The 20430-nt window shown below is 36.3% G+C and overlaps 1 long non-coding RNA gene across 1 annotated transcript in view; it reads left to right on the top strand.

Moving 5' to 3' along the window:
* Nucleotides 1-20205, top strand: part of LOC143251835 (uncharacterized) — a 41984-nt gene extending 21779 nt beyond the window's left edge. Inside the window, exon 2 of the long non-coding RNA XR_013028662.1 lies at nt 18134-20205. This is a non-coding gene — a long non-coding RNA (uncharacterized LOC143251835). The remainder of the gene's footprint in view (nt 1-18133) is intronic.
* The last annotated feature ends 225 nt before the right edge of the window (nt 20206-20430 follow it).

Below are 20430 nucleotides of genomic sequence, written 5' to 3'. Positions count from 1 at the left end.
CAAGGTACATGGTACATATGTATGAAACGTTCGGTAATACAGTGACAAACTACTTGGTGCATGTGTATGAAACGTTTGGTAATACAGTGACAATTTATTTGGTACATCTGTATGAAACGTTCTGTAATACAGTGACACGCTACATTGTACATCTGTATGAAACGTTCGGTAATACAGTGACAAACTACTTGGTACATGTGTATGAAACGTTCGGTAATACAGTGACACGCTACATTGTACATCTGTATGAAACGTTCTGTAATACAGTGACACGCTACATTGTACATCTGTATGAAACGTTCGGTAATAGTGACACGCTTCATTGTACATGTGTATGAAACGTTCGGTAATAGTGACACGCTACATTGTACATCTGTATGAAACGTTCAGTAATACAGTGACACGCTACATGGTACATCTGTATGAAACTTTCGGTAATACAGTGACACGCTACATTGTACATCTGTATGAAACATTCTGTAATACAGTTACAATCTACATGGTACATCTCTATGAAACGATCGGTAATACAGTGACAAACTACTCGGTACATCTGTATGAAACGTATGGTAATACAGTGACAAACTACACGGTACATCTGTATGAAACGATCGGTAATACAGTGACAAACTACATGGTACATCTGTATGAAACGTTCGGTAATACAGTGACAATCTACACGGTACATCTGTATGAAACGATCGGTAATACAGTGACAAACTACATGGTACATCTGTATGAAACGTTCGGTAATACAGTGACAATCTACATGGTACATCTGTATGAAACGTTCTGTAATACAGTGACAAACTACTCGGTACATCTGTATGAAACGTTCGGTAATACAGTGACAAGTTACATGGTACATCTGTATGAAACGTTTGGTAATACAGTGACAAACTACTTGGTGCATGTGTATGAAACGTTCGGTAATACAGTGACAACCTACTTGGTACATCTGTATGAAACGTTCGGTAATACAGTGACACGCTTCATTGTACATCTGTATGAAACGTTCGGTAATACAGTGACAATCTACACGGTACATCTGTATGAAACGTTCGGTAATACAGTGACAAACTACTTGGTACATGTGTATGAAACGTTCGGTAATACAGTGACACGCTACATTGTACATCTGTATGAAACGTTCGGTAATACAGTGACACGCTACATTGTACATCTATATGAAACGTTCGGTAATAGTGACACGCTTCATTGTACATGTGTATGAAACGTTCGGTAATAGTGACACGCTACATTGTACATCTGTATGAAACGTTCAGTAATACAGTGACACGCTACATTGTACATCTGTATGAAACATTCTGTAATACAGTTACAATCTACATGGTACATCTGTATGAAACGATCGGTAATACAGTGACAAACTACTCGGTACATCTGTATGAAACGTATGGTAATACAGTGACAAACTACACGGTACATCTGTATGAAACGATCGGTAATACAGTGACAAACTACATGGTACATCTGTATGAAACGTTCGGTAATACAGTGACAAACTACACGGTACATCTGTATGAAACGATCGGTAATACAGTGACAAACTACATGGTACATCTGTATGAAACGTTCGGTAATACAGTGACAATCTACATGGTACATCTGTATGAAACGTTCTGTAATACAGTGACAAACTACTCGGTACATCTATATGAAACGTTCGGTAATACAGTGACAAACTACTTGGTGCATGTGTATGAAACGTTCGGTAATACAGTGACAACCTACTTGGTACATCTGTATGAAACGTTCGGTAATACAGTGACAACCTACTTGGTACATCTGTATGAAACGTTCGGTAATAGTCACACGCTACATTGTACATGTGTATGAAACGTTCGGTAATAGTCACACGCTACATTGTACATCTGTATGAAACGTTCAGTAATACAGTGACACGCTACATTGTACATCTGTATGAAACGTTCGGTAATACAGTGACAAACTACTTGGTACATGTGTATGAAACGTTCTGTAATACAGTTACAAACTACATGGTACATCTGTATGAAACATTCTGTCATACAGTGACAATCTACATGGTACATCTGTATGAAACGATCGGTAATACAGTGACAAACTACTCGGTACATCTGTATGAAACGTATGGTAATACAGTGACAAACTACACGGTACATCTGTATGAAACGATCGGTAATACAGTGACAAACTACATGGTACATCTGTATGAAACGTTCGGTAATACAGTGACAAACTACTTGGTGCATGTGTATGAAACGTTCGGTAATACAGTGACAACCTACTTGGTACATCTGTATGAAACGTTCGGTAATACAGTGACAAACTACTTGGTGCATGTGTATGAAACGTTCGGTAATACAGTGACAACCTACTTGGTACATCTGTATGAAACGTTCGGTAATACAGTGACACGCTTCATTGTACATCTGTATGAAACGTTCGGTAATAGTGACACGCTTCATTGTACATGTGTATGAAACGATCGGTAATACAGTGACAAACTACATGGTACATCTGTATGAAACATTCTGTAATACAGTTACAATCTACATGGTACATCTGTATGAAACGATCGGTAATACAGTGACAAACTACTCGGTACATCTGTATGAAACGATCGGTAATACAGTGACAAACTACATGGTACATCTGTATGAAACGTTCGGTAATACAGTGACAATCTACATGGTACATCTGTATGAAACGTTCTGTAATACAGTGACAAACTACTCGGTACATCTGTATGAAGCGTTCGGTAATACAGTGACAAGGTACATGGTACATATGTATGAAACGTTCGGTAATACAGTGACAAACTACTTGGTGCATGTGTATGAAACGTTTGGTAATACAGTGACAATTTATTTGGTACATCTGTATGAAACGTTCTGTAATACAGTGACACGCTACATTGTACATCTGTATGAAACGTTCGGTAATACAGTGACAAACTACTTGGTACATGTGTATGAAACGTTCGGTAATACAGTGACACGCTACATTGTACATCTGTATGAAACGTTCTGTAATACAGTGACACGCTACATTGTACATCTGTATGAAACGTTCGGTAATAGTGACACGCTTCATTGTACATGTGTATGAAACGTTCGGTAATAGTGACACGCTACATTGTACATCTGTATGAAACGTTCAGTAATACAGTGACACGCTACATGGTACATCTGTATGAAACTTTCGGTAATACAGTGACACGCTACATTGTACATCTGTATGAAACATTCTGTAATACAGTTACAATCTACATGGTACATCTCTATGAAACGATCGGTAATACAGTGACAAACTACTCGGTACATCTGTATGAAACGTATGGTAATACAGTGACAAACTACACGGTACATCTGTATGAAACGATCGGTAATACAGTGACAAACTACATGGTACATCTGTATGAAACGTTCGGTAATACAGTGACAATCTACACGGTACATCTGTATGAAACGATCGGTAATACAGTGACAAACTACATGGTACATCTGTATGAAACGTTCGGTAATACAGTGACAATCTACATGGTACATCTGTATGAAACGTTCTGTAATACAGTGACAAACTACTCGGTACATCTGTATGAAACGTTCGGTAATACAGTGACAAGGTACATGGTACATCTGTATGAAACGTTTGGTAATACAGCGACAAACTACTTGGTACATCTGTATGAAACGTTCGGTAATACAGTGACACGCTTCATTGTACATCTGTATGAAACGTTCGGTAATACAGTGACAATCTACACGGTACATCTGTATGAAACGTTCGGTAATACAGTGACAAACTACTTGGTACATGTGTATGAAACGTTCGGTAATACAGTGACACGCTACATTGTACATCTGTATGAAACGTTCGGTAATACAGTGACACGCTACATTGTACATCTATATGAAACGTTCGGTAATAGTGACACGCTTCATTGTACATGTGTATGAAACGTTCGGTAATAGTGACACGCTACATTGTACATCTGTATGAAACGTTCAGTAATACAGTGACACGCTACATTGTACATCTGTATGAAACATTCTGTAATACAGTTACAATCTACATGGTACATCTGTATGAAACGATCGGTAATACAGTGACAAACTACTCGGTACATCTGTATGAAACGTATGGTAATACAGTGACAAACTACACGGTACATCTGTATGAAACGATCGGTAATACAGTGACAAACTACATGGTGCATGTGTATGAAACGTTCGGTAATACAGTGATACGCTACATTGTACATCTGTATGAAACGTTCAGTAATACAGTGACACGCTACATTGTACATCTGTATGAAACATTCTGTAATACAGTTACAATCTACATGGTACATCTGTATGAAACGATCGGTAATACAGTGACAAACTACATGGTACATCTGTATGAAACTTTCGGTAATACAGTGACAATCTACACGGTACATCTGTATGAAACGATCGGTAATACAGTGACAAACTACATGGTACATCTGTATGAAACGTTCGGTAATACAGTGACAATCTACATGGTACATCTGTATGAAACGTTCTGTAATACAGTGACAAACTACTCGGTACATCTGTATGAAACGTTCGGTAATACAGTGACAAGGTACATGGTACATCTGTATGAAACGTTGGGTAATACAGTGACAAACTACTTGGTACATCTGTATGAAACGTTCGGTAATACAGTGACACGCTTCATTGTACATCTGTATGAAACGTTCGGTAATAGTGACACGCTACATTGTACCTCTGTATGAAACGTTCGGTAATACAGTGACAACCTTCTTGGTACATCTGTATGAAACGTTCGGTAATACAGTGACACGCTACATTGTACATCTGTATGAAACGTTCGGTAATACAGTGACACGCTACATTGTACATCTGTATGAAACGTTCGGTAATAGTGACACGCTTCATTGTACATGTGTATGAAACGTTCGGTTATAGTGACACGCTACATTGTACATCTGTATGAAACGTTCAGTAATACAGTGACACGCTACATTGTACATCTGTATGAAACGTTCAGTAATACAGTGACACGCTACATTGTACATCTGTATGAAACATTCTGTAATACAGTTAGAAACTACATGGTACATCTGTATGAAACGTTCGGTAATACAGTGACACGCTACATTGTACATCTATATGAAACGTTCGGTAATAGTGACACGCTTCATTGTACATGTGTATGAAACGTTCGGTAATAGTGACACGCTACATTGTACATCTGTATGAAACGTTCAATAATACAGTGACACGCTACATTGTACATCTGTATGAAACGTTCAGTAATACAGTGACAATCTACACGGTACATCTGTATGAAACGATCGGTAATACAGTGACAAACTACATGGTACATCTGTATGAAACGTTCGGTAATACAGTGACAATCTACATGGTACATCTGTATGATACGTTCTGTAATACAGTGACAAACTACTCGGTACATCTGTATGAAACGTTCGGTAATACAGTGACAAGGTACATGGTACATCTGTATGAAACGTTGGGTAATACAGTGACAAACTACTTGGTGCATGTGTATGAAACGTTTGGTAATACAGTGACAACCTGCTTGGTACATCTGCATGAAACGTTCGGTAATACAGTGACACGCTTCATTGTACATCTGTATGAAACGTTCGGTAATAGTGACACGCTTCATTGTACATGTGTATGAAACGTTCGGTAATACAGTGACACGCTACATTGTACATCTGTATGAAACTTTCTGTAATACAGTTACAATCTACATGGTACATCTGTATGAAACGTTCTGTAATACAGTGACAAACTACTCGGTACATCTGTATGAAACGTATGGTAATACAGTGACAAACTACACGGTACATCTGTATGAAACGATCGGTAATACAGTGACAAACTACATGGTACATCTGTATGAAACGTTCGGTAATACAGTGACAATCTACACGGTACATCTGTATGAAACGATCGGTAATACAGTGACAAACTACATGGTACATCTGTATGAAACGTTCGGTAATACAGTGACAATCTACATGGTACATCTGTATGAAACGTTCTGTAATACAATGACAAACTACTCGGTACATCTGTATGAAACTTTCGGTAATACAGTGACAAGTTACATGGTACATCTGTATGAAACGTTCGGTAATACAGTGACAAACTACTTGGTGCATGTGTATGAAACGTTTGGTAATATAGTGACAATTTATTTGGTACATCTGTATGAAACGTTCTGTAATACAGTGACACGCTTCATTGTACATCTGTATGAAACGTTCGGTAATAGTGACACGCTACATTGTACATCTGTATGAAACGTTCGGTAATACAGTGACAAACTACTTGGTACATGTGTATGAAACGTTCGGTAATACAGTGACACGCTACATTGTACATCTGTATGAAACGTTCGGTAATACAGTGACACGCTACATTGTACATCTGTATGAAACGTTCGGTAATAGTGACACGCTTCATTGTACATGTGTATGAAACGTTCGGTAATAGTGACACGCTACATTGTACATCTGTATGAAACGTTCAGTAATACAGTGACACGCTACATTGTACATCTGTATGAAACGTTCAGTAATACAGTGACACGCTACATTGTACATCTGTATGAAGCGTTCAGTAATACAGTGACACGCTACATTGTACATCTGTATGAAACATTCTGTAATACAGTTACAATCTACATGGTACATCTGTATGAAACGTTCTGTAATACAGTGACAAACTACTCGGTACATCTGTATGAAACGTATGGTAATACAGTGACAAACTACACGGTACATCTGTATGAAACGATCGGTAATACAGTGACAAACTACATGGTACATCTGTATGAAACGTTCGGTAATACAGTGACAATCTACACGGTACATCTGTATGAAACGATCGGTAATACAGTGACAAACTACATGGTACATCTGTATGAAACGTTCGGTAACACAGTGACAATCTACATGGTACATCTGTATGAAACGTTCTGTAATACAGTGACAAACTACTCGGTACATCTGTATGAAACGTTCGGTAATACAGTGACAAGGTACATGGTACATCTGTATGAAACGTTGGGTAATACAGTGACAAACTACTTGGTGCATGTGTATGAAACGTTTGGTAATACAGTGAGAACCTACTTGGTACATCTGAATGAAACGTTCGGTAATACAGTGACACGCTTCATTGTACATCTGTATGAAACGTTCGGTAATAGTGACACGCTACATTGTACATCTGTATGAAACGTTCGGTAATACAGTGACAAACTACTTGGTGCATGTGTATGAAACGTTTGGTAATACAGTGACAACCTACTTGGTACATCTGTGTGAAACGTTCGGTAATACAGTGACACGCTTCATTGTACATCTGTATGAAACGTTCGGTAATAGTGACACGCTTCATTGTACATCTGTATGAAACGTTCGGTAATAGTGACACGCTACATTGCACATCTGTATGAAACGTTCAGTAATACAGTGACACGCTACATTGTACATCTGTATGAAACGTTCAGTAATACAGTGACACGCTACATTGTACATCTGTATGAAACGTTCAGTAATACAGTGACACGCTACATTGTACATCTGTGTGAAACATTCTGTAATACAGTTACAATCTACATGGTACATCTGTATGAAACGTTCTGTAATACAGTGACAAACTACTCGGTACATCTGTATGAAACGTATGGTAATACAGTGACAAACTACACGGTACATCTGTATGAAACGATCGGTAATACAGTGACAAACTACATGGTACATCTGTATGAAACGTTCGGTAATACAGTGACAAACTACTCGGTACATCTGTATGAAACGTTCGGTAATACAGTGACAAACTACTCGGTACATCTGTATGAAACGTTCGGTAATACAGTGACACGCTACATTGTACATCTGTATGAAACGTTCGGTAATACAGTGACACGCTACATTGTACATCTGTATGAAACGTTCGGTAATACAGTGACAAGGTATATGGTACATCTGTATGAAACGTTCTCTAATACAGTGACAAACTACTCGGTACATCTGTATGAAACGTATGGTAATACAGTGACAAACTACACGGTACATCTGTATGAAACGATCGGTAATACAGTGACAAACTACATGGTACATCTGTATGAAACGTTCGGTAATACAGTGACAATCTACACGGTACATCTGTATGAAACGATCGGTAATACAGTGACAAACTACATGGTACATCTGTATGAAACGTTCGGTAATACAGTGACAATCTACATGGTACATCTGTATGAAACGTTCTGTAATACAGTGACCAACTACTCGGTACATCTGTATGAAACTTTCGGTAATACAGTGACAAGGTACATGGTACATCTGTATGAAACGTTTGGTAATACAGTGAGAAACTACTTGGTGCATGTGTATGAAACGTTTGGTAATACAGTGACAATTTACTTGGTACATCTGTATGAAACGTTCTGTAATACAGTGACACGCTTCATTGTACATCTGTATGAAACGTTCGGTAATAGTGACACGCTATATTGTACATCTGTATGAAACGCTCGGTAATACAGTGACAAACTACTTGGTACATGTGTATGAAACGTTCGGTAATACAGTGACACGCTACATTGTACATCTGTATGAAACGTTTGGTAATAGTGACACGCTTCATTGTACATGTGTATGAAACGTTCGGTAATAGTGACACGCTACATTGTACATCTGTATGAAACGTTCAGTAATACAGTGACACGCTACATTGTACATCTGTATGAAACGTTCAGTAATACAGTGACACGCTACATTGTACATCTGTATGAAGCGTTCAGTAATACAGTGACACGCTACATTGTACATCTGTATGAAACATTCTGTAATACAGTTACAATCTACATGGTACATCTGTATGAAACGTTCTGTAATACAGTGACAAACTACTCGGTACATCTGTATGAAACGTATGGTAATACAGTGACAAACTACACGGTACATCTGTATGAAACGATCGGTAATACAGTGACAAACTACAAGGTACATCTGTATGAAACGTTCGGTAATACAGTGACAATCTACACGGTACATCTGTATGAAACGATCGGTAATACAGTGACAAACTACATGGTACATCTGTATGAAACGTTCGGTAATACAGTGACAATCTACATGGTACATCTGTATGAAACGTTCTGTAATACAGTGACAAACTACTCGGTACATCTGTATGAAACGTTCGGTAATACAGTGACAAGGTACATGGTACATCTGTATGAAACGTTGGGTAATACAGTGACAAACTACTTGGTGCATGTGTATGAAACGTTTGGTAATACAGTGAGAACCTACTTGGTACATCTGTATGAAACGTTCGGTAATACAGTGACACGCTTCATTGTACATCTGTATGAAACGTTCGGTAATACAGTGACACGCTTCATTGTACATCTGTATGAAACGTTCGGTAATAGTGACACGCTACATTGTACATCTGTATGAAACGTTCGGTAATACAGTGACAAACTACTTGGTGCATGTGTATGAAACGTTTGGTAATACAGTGACAACCTACTTGGTACATCTGTGTGAAACGTTCGGTAATACAGTGACACGCTTCATTGTACATCTGTATGAAACGTTCGGTAATAGTGACACGCTTCATTGTACATCTGTATGAAACGTTCGGTAATAGTGACACGCTACATTGCACATCTGTATGAAACGTTCAGTAATACAGTGACACGCTACATTGTACATCTGTATGAAACGTTCAGTAATACAGTGACACGCTACATTGTACATCTGTGTGAAACGTTCAGTAATACAGTGACAAACTACTCGGTACATCTGTATGAAACGTATGGTAATACAGTGACAAACTACACGGTACATCTGTATGAAACGATCGGTAATACAGTGACAAACTACATGGTACATCTGTATGAAACGTTCGGTAATACAGTGACAAACTACTCGGTACATCTGTATGAAACGTTCTGTAATACAGTGACAAACTACTCGGTACATCTGTATGAAACGTTCGGTAATACAGTGACACGCTACATTGTACATCTGTATGAAACGTTCGGTAATACAGTGACACGCTACATTGTACATCTGTATGAAACGTTCGGTAATACAGTGACAAGCTACATTGTACATCTATATGAAACGTTCGGTAATACAGTGACACGCTACATTGTACATCTATATGAAACGTTCGGTAATAGTGACACACTTCATTGTACATGTGTATGAAACGTTCGGTAATAGTGACACGCTACATTGTACATCTGTATGAAACGTTCAGTAATACAGTGACACGCTACATTGTACATCTGTATGTAACGTTCAGTAATACAGTGACACGCTACATTGTACATCTGTATGAAACGTGTAATTTTGAACATTAAAATGAGAACTAAACATTGTTCAGTAAATTGTATGTTCTATAATGGAGTGTAGAATTGTAACATGCTGTTAGTTCTTGACACCTCGACTGAAACATTTGTTACAATAGAATAAAGCTATTAATACATATTAACTATATGGTTACACTTCTACAACCTTGTTATTATGTGTTGAGAGGTTGCCACATTTTAGATGTGACATGTAGTTTGTCGTGAGAGCTTCATATAGTTAACTGTCATTAAAGAAACAGCATCATTTTCTGTGTAAGAGTTAGCCTGAATGACGCAAAGAAAACATTTAAACTTATATGAGGGATAATGTGTAGACCACATTGTTTAGATGCGTAGGTGGCTCTACATTTACATTATGAACACACAAATATATTATAATTTACATTAATATATATAACCAGCAGCACGTTCTCTCGGAGAGGCCCTGGCTATAGTAATAAAAAACACGGAAACAAAATGAGAATCATTAGCCCAAAAGAAATGTGGAACATTTCGATTATTTTTCACTTAACATATTTATTCACATTACTTAAGGTTTCGTATATGTGTTTTCCAACTTTTTTCTGTACATAGAAACGAGTCGTGAAACTTAACGATTGAAAACAAAAACAAGTGTTTTAAATTTGAAACTTTCCTCTAGATTGAAGCCCGAGTCAAATGGTTCTCTCTCTCTAATTAGTCATAGAGTTGAAATTTTCACAGAAAAACTTGAAGAGTGGTAACATATCAAAGTAAAATACGGCATTCTTATTACAGTAAATTGTTAGACGTTGTAACTTATAGAAAATATTTACAGTAAATTGTTAGACGTTATAACTTATAGAAAATATTTACAGTAAATTGTTAGACGTTATAACTTATAGAAAATATTTACAGTAAATTGTTAGGCGTTATAACTTATAGAAAATATTTACAGTAAATTGTTAGAGGTTATAACTTATAGAAAATATTTACAGTAAATTGTTAGAGGTTATAACTTATAGAAAATATTTACAGTAAATTATTAGACGTTATAACTTATAGAAAATATTTACAGTAAATTGTTAGAGGTTATAACTTATAGAAAATATTTACAGTAAATTGTTAGAGGTTATAACTTATAGAAAATATTTACAGGAAATTGTTAGAGGCTATAACTGATAAAATATATTTACAGGAAATTGTTAGAGGCTATAACTGATAAAATATATTTATAGTAAATTGTTAGAGGTTGTAATTTATAGAAAATGTGTGGAGCGCCGTTAAGCCGCGGTATTTGGGGGGTCAACCTGCTTAACCGCGGCTTAAGTGGTCCGCGGCTTAAATTTGTGACTGAAAAGCTGAAGTTGCCAACAGCTCCGCCGAGGAGCCTCATCCGGGCCATTACGTGATCATTATAATATTAATGTATAGACTATTCAGATACAATTGACAAGTGCCGTTTTAACACAAACGACCAATGCATTGCGATGGTTCGCTTTTCCCTGTAAAATTTCGTCTTCCCGTGTTACATGCAGGCCGACATGTCAATATGATATGCTCACTATTAATTCAGACACTGAAGTGATATCTATTGGGTTTGTGGCAAATATTTATACAATTCCATAAAAATATTGGGTTATCGATTTAAAAATAATACTTTAATTATTGATCACTTTTTTCACGGATTTACTGCGGATTAACTTTAATGAATGGAGAGGTGTGATTCGGTAACAATGGCGGCCTCCATATAGCTGACATAGAGAGCGGATAAGGTAGATTAACGGTCGATTTCTCTTGTAATATATTTTATTTATTTCCCAAATTAAAGCAAATCCTTTTTAAATATCCCCTTGAAGTTATAAAGACATGGAGAGTGTGAGAAACTTTAAAAAGCCAGGTAGTAGGTTTAATACATCAAACATTTTGGGACAAGACTTGCTACAACGGCTTAAGTGATTCCGCGGTTTACTGGTCCGCGGCTTAATGACGCTCCACTGTATTTACAGGAAATTGTTAGAGGTTATAACTTATAGAAAATATTTACAGTAAATTGTTAGAGGTTATAACTTATAGAAAATATTTACAGGAAATTGTTAGAGGCTATAACTGATAAAATATATTTACAGGAAATTGTTAGAGGCTATAACTGATAAAATATATTTACAGTAAATTGTTAGAGGTTGTAATTTATAGAAAATATGTGGAGCGCCGTTAAGCCGCGGTATTTGGGGGGTCAACCTGCTTAACCGCGGCTTAAGTGGTCCGCGGCTTAAATTTGTGACTGAAAAGCTGAAGTTGCCAACAGCTCCGCCGAGGAGCCTCATCCGGGCCATTACGTGATCATTATAATATTAATGTATAGACTATTCAGATACAATTGACAAGTGCCGTTTTAACACAAACGACCAATGCATTGCGATGGTTCGCTTTTCCCTGTAAAATTTCGTCTTCCCGTGTTACATGCAGGCCGACATGTCAATATGATATGCTCACTATTAATTCAGACACTGAAGTGATATCTATTGGGTTTGTGGCAAATATTTATACAATTCCATAAAAATATTGGGTTATCGAATTAAAAATAATACTTTAATTATTGATCACTTTTTTCACGGATTTACTGCGGATTAACTTTAATGAATGGAGAGGTGTGATTCGGTAACAATGGCGGCCTCCATATAGCTGACATAGAGAGCGGATAAGGTAGATTAACGGTCGATTTCTGTTGTAATATATTTTATTTATTTCCCAAATTAAAGCAAATCCTTTTTAAATATCCCCTTGAAGTTATAAAGACATGGAGAGTGTGAGAAACTTTAAAAAGCCAGGTAGTAGGTTTAATACATCAAACATTTTGGGACAAGACTTGCTACAGCGGCTTAAGTGATTCCGCGGTTTACTGGTCCGCGGCTTAATGGCGCTCCACTGTATTTACAGGAAATTGTTAGAGGTTATAACTTATAGAACATATTTACAGGAAATTGTTAGACGTTATAACTTATAGAAAATATTTACAGGAAATTGTTAGAGGTTATAACTTATAGAAAATATTTACAGGAAATTGTTAGACGTTAGAACTTATAGGAAATATTTACAGGAAATTGTTAGAGATTATAACTTATAGAAAATATTTACAGTAAATTGTTAGAGGTTATAACTTATAGAAAATATTTACAGTAAATTGTTAGAGGTTATAACTTATAGAAAATATTTACAGTAAATTGTTAGAGGTTATAACTTATAGAAAATATTTTGTTAGAAATCCAAATCAATGTTTTACGGTTCTTTCTTGTACAGAAACAGACTAGAACATTTCTCAATCTGAGGGTTTCACAGACTCTCGGAGCCTGTATGTACAAAATTTGTAGAAGTATTTTTGAAATTATGATTCATAAAACGTATTTTAGTAAAATTAAGTGTATATGAATAAAAATACAAAGTCATGTACAAGTATTTTTTCTCAGAACAAAAAATATCGAAACCTTTGAGGTCCGCGAAAAAAATGTATATTAAAGTAGTTGGGTTATCGAGTTACTAAGTATGAGATATTAACTACAATTTGAGAGATTAAATGGAGTGGGTTCTTGGTTTACTAATGTGCGAGGTATTTTTTAATGAACCAATTTTTACATTTCACTCATGTATCAACCTTGTTTTAGTGACAAACTCTTGAATATAAACTAAAAACAATCGTAGATAAATAGTTTATGAAACACATTTGTCATCACTGATTGTCGCGCAAATTTTAAAATTACGTGATTTATATTTAGTGGTGAAAAATGACAAAATATAAATAACGTCACGTGGTCAACTTTGAAAGTTATATGTAAGTATATTTGGTGTATGAGTCATCACCACCAGTGTTTGATAATTACCAGCAGTTTTAAAACACTTTACTTTTTTAAAAACGCTTTCTAAATATCTTTTTTTATGTTTGATGGAAAGTGTTCAAATTTATAATTTAAGACTGTTTTGTCATAATATATCAGGTCATTACTCTGTGGTGTGTTGTCTTTCGCTTATGTTTCTGTCCTTTTGGGATTCGTGTCCCCTCGGTGGGCTCAGCAGATAGCCCGATGTGGCTTTGCTATAAGAAAACACACACACACTGTCCCCTCGGCAAATTGCTCAACAGTCGTAACATAAGAAGCTAGAATAGAAACTTTTAAAAATTATTCGGATAGCATCTGTGTTCTTGTTAATGTTTTCAACCTATGATTCTCTATTACGTGGTGAATATAAAAGAAAATACCCCAAAACGAAACCAATGTTCGTGATACCACGAAAGTCATCTTCAAATGAAACTGGGAATTGTTGTAACAGTTTCTGTTGTTAGGTGGGTTCTTTTGGACCGGTCAATAAAAATAAGAATGCAAGGATCAGTTGAGTGAAATATAAGGAAATCACTCGATTGTTTGGTTACAAGTTACCTTAACTAATAAACTTCTCTCTCCGTAAGAGGAGTAAGTTAAGAGAGTTTGGTGTTATGGAGTTTACTAGCGTGGAGAAACTAGGCTATCTGAGCCAAGCAATCAGTATCATGAAATATTATTAAAAGTAAATATAAATCAAATTAAAATGTCCAAAAATTAGGTAAAAAATAAATAGAATGATAAAGAACTATGGCCTGCAAGAAATGTAAAAACACAAACAAACTGGACATCACTAATGACACTATTCAAGGTAAACCCTAAGGGGATTAAAAAACATGTCGAAAATAGTGCTGCCACAGTTGTAATGATGACAAGAAATGAGTAACTGTGACTTGAGTGTCACAAAGCCACACATTAGGGTGTCAGTCCAACATAAAAACATTCAATAAAGAAGGGATACCTCCAATTAGAAGTATTCACATTTTTCAGATGACTTGAACAAAGGTCAGAGGTTGGGATGGTAATAAGCCATGGTGGTATGGGCTGATACTCGGACTAAGCAACATCATTCAATGATAGATCAAATTTAAACTGCTGTGCCTAGATACAAAAGCCGAAAGGAGGAATGGCAGATCGTCTATTTCAAAAGAGCACAACCCTCTGAGAAAGGTAACACAACTCAAGGTGAGATGTCATGGTAAGAATTAAAACATAGTAGCATGAACAAGGAAAGTTTCAAATATCTGAGGTGAAAAGAAGATTCATGGGTGTTGGTGTACAGAGCTGAAGCTTCAGGTGATGTTTAGTGTCCAAACTGTTGAAGGTATTGGTCCTGGTAGAACCATATTCCAGCTTGTAAAGTATGAAGGCATGATAGATCTTCAGCATTGATCTACTCTCCAAGAAGTGGAAGAAAGGACATAGATAATGTTCAATGCTTATGTAAAAGTCAGCTTGTGGTCAAACAGAAGCTCTAAAACTTGGTCTCAGGAACCATGAAAAAATCCCACTGAGATGAAACACAGGATCAAAATGTAAACCACATTGGCAAGAAAAATAGATGCAAACAGTTTTAAAGGAAGGTAAGATGTTTACCATTGTTCACTCTAACCAGCGAGTGAGAGCAGTTTGAAGCTGTCACTCAATGAACTTCCTGTTTGACAATCTACAAGATATGTGGATGAGAATACCATAGGAAAGTAGTCAAGGTTTTGAGTTAGGCCAAATAGCTTACTGCCTCCACGCAGTCATTAATATATGGGAAACTAAGGACAGCAAGGTCAAATCCTGAGAGAGCAGTGAAAGAGAAAAGCTTGGCCAGGTCCAACTTCCACTGTGTCACATGGGGTAGGTGGAGTCGATCCCAGCCAGTTTCCCACAAGATGAAATAATAATCAGTGATGACGAGAAAACCCACTTGTAGAGAAAGAAGGTCGAAACGGTGTTCGCTCCTCCACATGAAACATTTTCTCAACCCAAACCAGCTGTTTTTACATACATATAGTTTCACACAAACCAGCTGTTTTTACATACATATAGTTTCACACAAACCAGCTGTTTTTACATATATATAGTTTCACACAAACCAGCTGTTTTACATACATATAGTATCACACAAACCAGCTGTTTTTACATATATATAGTTTCACACAAACCAGCTGTTTTTACATATATATAGTTTCACACAAACCAGCCGTTTTTACATATATATAGTTTCACACAAACCAGCTGTTTTTACATATATATAGTTTCACACAAACCAGCTGTTTTTACATATATATATAGTTTCACACAAACCAGTTGTTTTTACATACATATAGTTTCACACAAACCAGCTGTTTTACATACATATAGTTTCACACAAACCAGCCGTTTTTACATACATATAGTTTCACACAAACCAGCCGTTTATACATATATATAGTTTTACACAAACCAGCTGTTTTTACATACATATAGTTTCACACAAACCAGCCGTTTTTACATACGTATAGTTTCACACAAACCAGCCGTTTTTACATACATATAGTTTCACACAAACCAGCCGTTTTTACATATATATAGTTTCACACAAGATTATAACTGCACTATTGGTCAGTGTGAATCCTTCGAGAAAACAGAAAATAGCAAAGATAAACACGCAGATAGACCAATAACAGTAAAAACTGACTAGGGGCGTAAAATGGGTAAATGAAACGGTATTGTAGAGAAAAAGGTTGGGACCTGAGAGCATTTTTTCAGAAGAAGGACTCTTCCCATTACGATCAGCACCACCGAGGATTAAATACAGAAGGAAGACAGCAACTGGTGAATAAAATTGTCAAGGTCTGATTAATCGTAAATCTCTCCTGGTGACAGGTAAAGAGAAAATATGGCGATGGTACATTCTACAGAGATGGCCACAACCTCCAGGAGCATACTGAATGACATAGACATTGTGGGTAAATACTGGTCAACTACTAATGCCACAACTCCCTGAATTCGTCCATCACACAACCTTTCGTTCAGGTATAAAAAACTACCAAAAGGTGACAGCATTGAGAGGTCTGAGGAATGTTTCCTGCAAGAAACACTGGGAAATGTAGGATTCTATCAAAGCATTAATGTCATAAATATTAGAATGAAAACCTCGAGAGTTTCACTTTATCAAAGTTGTCACTGTTATATAGACAGAGAAATAGGTAGAGAACCCTTTTCTTGCAACCATTACGTTTTTTATATAGTAAAAATGGGGTGGAAACCACCGCAACTGACACTCGTAGACGTCGTGACCTTTGCCAGTACAATAAGCACGTGGTAAAGAACTGTAACAAAAATCGCCTTAAAGTGTCCAAACTGCTGACCCTGGAAACACCTGAGAGGATTAGAAATAGAGATTTGTACCTTACAGTAAAGATAACCATCCTTGACAGAGATAGGTAGAAGTTGCTAGGTAAGTGTCATAATAAAAACATTGATTGGCTATAATATTCCATGTTCAGTTAAGATAACCAACCTTAACAGAAATAGATAGAAGTGGCTAGGTAAGTGTCAGAATAAGAACACTGATTGGCTGCAGTATTCTATATTTGGATTGCAGTACATTAACTGTAGAAACCAGTGAAGATCTGCGACTCGGAGATCGTCTTTAAATCTTTTTCAATGATAACTCCTCATGAATAATCCAAACTAACATGGGGAGTAACCTAAGTGTGTGATATAGATATTTATGCCAAGGTATCTCCAGATCGTAATTTCCTGATGGAATGAAAAACGGGAGACATTTGTGCTGAATAGTTGTCAGATAGGTGAAGTATAGTTTTAGGTGACGCCTGTAGAAAAGGTCGTTTATCAATTAATTTTTTACATTTTTTTTCCTTTTTCAGGAATATTAGTATCCATAACAAACAGAGAATATTCAATGTACACTGACCTACCCACCATGGAGTCTTTGGAGGATCCTACTACAATGACCAACAAGGACAATGCAGCTATGTTAGGATTTCATGGACATTATATCCAAAGCACCAGCATCAGACACAATTCCCACAACACCACTTGAGGACGTCAAGCCGATTGACCCTGGGGTAACCAGTTATCTGTAGAAATTGAAGGCCAAAGTGACGTAACACATTACCCATCACCTCTAACCACTAGGAACTTCTATTCTTCTTCACACCAAACACGTGAGTGGATATGTAGATCCCCGAGGAGATAAACTGTACATGCAGAAACCTTCCCTGGAAGGGAGGCTCTCTTGATCTTGTAGAGAAATTCACTTCGAGGGAACTGCTCAAGAGAAAGGTCATTTATGTAACTGAAACTCGTAAAGAATGAAGTATGCACAACAACAGCGCAAGATAAACTATCTTTCATGAGCATCATGTGCATCGCAAGTGACAAACTTTGTAGCTCAACCTTTAATTCGGAACATCATTTTTGACTTTGCACTAAGAAAAAAATCGCGGATTTTAATGTTATAAATTTCACTGTTTAAACAAATAGAATATGTAAAGAGACATACTTATGTTGTTCTGTTCTCATTAAATAAATTGCAGGGTAAATAAAGTTTTGAAATTATACACGAATAATTAATTTAAAACAGTTTATGACGTACCTTTTAGTTAGGCTATAATTTTATCTGTTTTTTTATCCCTTTATATTTGTTCAAAGATATTTCGTATTCATGTTTGCTATGTCCCTTCAGTGAGAATGAATACATTTTGTAGACAATCTCAAGACTGACATACCTAATAGACCCACAGTATCATATAATCCTCCATCATAGTTGGATCATATTTCTTTGTTACAGATACAATGATATACAGTTACTTTAAACAATCCCATTTCTAGATTTTTCAAAACTGTTAAACAAAATAAAGGTTTCTTTTGTAAAGAAATAAGATTTGAACTTGTATATATATGAATATTATAAACACAAACAGAGTCCATTGTTATACAAACATAACTAACGATTCCACACGTTAAGATTTGTTTTGTTTGTTTATTTTGAATTTCGCACAAAGCTACTCGAGGGCTATTTGTGCTAGCCGTCCATAATTTAACAGTGTGAGACTAGAGGGAAGGCAGCTAGTCATCATCGCCCACCGCCAACTCTTGGGCTACTCTTTTTACCAACGAATAGTTGGATTGACCGTCACATTATAACGCCCTCACGGCTGAAAGGGGGAGCATGTTTGGTGCGACCTGGATTCGAACCCGCGACCATCGGATTACGAGTCGAACGCCTTAACACACTTGGCCATGCCGGACCGGCCACACGTTAGGAACAAATATAAATAGCTTACACATTATGACAGTTTTTCATTAGAGTTTTTCTAATTTTTCTAGTTAGAATTAAAGTTCTGTCTAGAGTAAATAACATCTGTAGTAAAATACTATGTGTAGTAAATAGTATCTCTATAAAATATTGTTATAACACCGTCTGTGAAAAATATTGTGTGTATACATTACTGTCATAACACCGTCTTTAATAAATAATATCTTTATAAGAAATTGTGAGAACTCCGACTGATAACATCGTTTGTAGTAAATAATGTCTGTAGCGAAGTACGTCTGTAGAAAGTAATATCTGTATAAAGTACTGTCTGTAGTAAATAATATCTGTATAAAGTACTGTCTGTAGTATATAATATCTGTAGTAAAATACTGTCTGTAGTAAATAATATCTGTAGTAAAATACTGTCTGTAGTAAATAATATCTATATAAAGTACTGTCTGTAGTAAATAATATCTGTATAAAGTACTGTATGTAGTAAATAATATCTGTATAAAGTACTGTCATAACACCGTTTGTAGTAAATATTATCTTTATAAAGTACTGTCATAACACCGTCTGTAGTAAATAATATCTCTAATAAAGAACTCTCAAACACCGTCTGAAGTAAACAGTAGTTGTATAAAGTATTGTGATAACACGGTCTGTAGTATGGTAATATTTGTGAAGTGAAATCAACACAGGTCACTTCAGCTTTGGTTTATCTTAAGCCTACTAATGAAGAAAGTTTGTACGTTTGTGAAGTAGGAATCCTTTGTTACTCCTGTCTGGTGTATTTGTAAAGTGTTTAAGTGTTGGTTTTCGAGGCATAGCCATCAAAAGTTAGTAAGTGTTTTGTTATTTAAGACATATATAGAGAGGAATGTTTTCTCGCTGCAGCTCGTG

Source organism: Tachypleus tridentatus, chromosome 6 (assembly GCF_004210375.1).
Source record: "Tachypleus tridentatus isolate NWPU-2018 chromosome 6, ASM421037v1, whole genome shotgun sequence".
Lineage (NCBI taxonomy): Eukaryota > Metazoa > Arthropoda > Merostomata > Xiphosura > Limulidae > Tachypleus > Tachypleus tridentatus.
This window is presented reverse-complemented; position numbering and strand designations above follow the sequence as displayed.